This window comes from Gekko japonicus, unplaced genomic scaffold (genome assembly GCF_001447785.1).
Source record: "Gekko japonicus isolate JY-2015 unplaced genomic scaffold, Gekko_japonicus_V1.1 scaffold734, whole genome shotgun sequence".
In the NCBI taxonomy this organism is placed as follows: domain Eukaryota; kingdom Metazoa; phylum Chordata; class Lepidosauria; order Squamata; family Gekkonidae; genus Gekko; species Gekko japonicus.
Window position 1 is genome coordinate 661754 of NW_015174295.1, and position 1885 is coordinate 663638.

At 55.0% G+C, this 1885-nt stretch overlaps 1 protein-coding gene across 3 annotated transcripts in view; it reads left to right on the forward strand.

Annotated features, from left to right (window-relative positions):
* The window catches only part of SYNRG (synergin, gamma), a 97602-nt gene that overhangs the window by 15486 nt on the left and 80231 nt on the right, over positions 1 to 1885 (forward strand). The window lies entirely within an intron of this gene.

Below are 1885 nucleotides of genomic sequence, written 5' to 3' on the forward strand. Positions count from 1 at the left end.
TTCCTGCTGCGAAGGTTGTCTCTTCTGCAAGGATTATATTAAAAGCCTATCTTCAAAAGATCGCAGTGTATTTTATCAAAGGGAACTCATTCCCAGAGGGACTTTATGCCACTTCAGCCAGTAGCAGCCTGTAATAGGCCAAAATACCTGCAAACTTAACGGGTGAATCTGTGGCTCGAGCCGAGTGCGGCCGACGAAGATCACTAGGGTAGTAATGGCTGGGCAGGGAATTCCAGTGCTCTTGGGAAGGGGACGGTATTGTGGTGGGACCAGGCGGAGATGGAAGGGAAGGGGGCGGAGAAATAGAGAAGCACAGCCACCTTCCAGCCTGTGTCCCATCCCAAAGGTGGCAGACAGTGGGGCAAGGATAAAAAACTCCTCTCTGACATTGGTGCTGTGCAATGCCAGGTCCATAAACAATAAGATCTCAGTTCTGCGGGACTTCCTGCTGGAGCAGGACGTGGATCTGGCATGTGTGACCGAGACCTGGGTACGAGACGGGGAGACGGTTGCTCTCTCCCAGTTGGCTCCTCCTGGGTTCTCGGTCCTTCACCAATCTCGGACTTTGGGGCGGGGAGGAGGAGTGGCTTTGTTCATTCGGGAGGCTTACTTCTTCAGGACGCTCCCAGTGGTGAGGATCGCAGGCACTGAGTGTGCTGGCTTTGTGTGGGAAGCCAGGGAGAGTTTGGCTGTCTGGCTAGTGTACTGTCCGCCCAACGCACCGGTGGACAGCCTGCCATCTCTGGTGGAGGCTGTGTTGGGCTGGGCGTAGGAACACCCTAGGCTGCTGGTCCTGGGTGATTTCAACGTCCATGCTGACGATGCGGCCTCCTCCCGAGCGGTGGACCTGGCATCGTCCATGGCGCGCTGGGACTCTCCCAATATGTAATGGCCCCCACTCACCGAGCTGGTCACACGCTTGATTTGATCTTCGCGGTGGGGGTTACAGTGGACCGGATTACTGCTACGGCAGTTCCATGGTTGGACCACCATGCCCCGAGGGTCCGAGTGAACTTGTCACCCCAACCCTGTTTGGGCGGTGAGCGGATTTTGGCTTGCCCGCGGAGCCTAATGGACCCATTGCGGCTTCAGATGGCTCTCCAGGATCCATTGCCCCCTGGCGGCTCGTTAGATGAGCTAGTCAAGGACTGGCATAGCCGACTCTCGGCGGCCATTGACGAGATCGCTCCCAGACTCCCTCTGCGCCCTCGCACAAAGCTAGCTCCTTGGTATACCCAGGAGCTGAGGCTGATGAAGCGAAGGCTCAGACAGCTAGAGAGACAGTGGCGGCGGGTTCGTGATGAAGCATCAAGAGCATCCTATCAAACGTTTCTGAAGTCGGATGAGATGGCAACCAAGGCTGCAAAGAAGGAGTTCTACACAGCCATGATTGCGTCTGCAAGCTCACGCCCGGCACAATTGTATAGAATGATTCAGTCTCTAACCACCCTGCCTCAGAGCAGTCGAAATGTCAGGGAATTGGATATAAGCTGTGAGGCTTTTGCGAGCTATTTTGCAGATAAAGTCTTGCTGCTCCGCCGCGACCTCCCGGCCACACTTGAGACAGTATGCGAACTCGAGACCCCATGCGCATCTTCTGGTCCCATTCTGGATTGTTTCAGCCCTCTCAGCCTAGAGGAAGTCGACAGATTGATCTTAATGGTACGTCCAACCACATACAGCCTTGATTCATGCCCCTCCTGGCTAATTAAAGCTGGCCGCGAGGGGTTGCGAGGCACCCTTAGGGACATTATCAGCAAATCCCTATCTGAGGGCCAATTCTTAGGGGCTCTCAAGGAAGCGATGGTCCGCCCTCTCCTAAAAAAACATCTTTGGACCCGGCCGGTATACAATTTGCCCTATCTGGGCAAATTAGTAGAAAGGG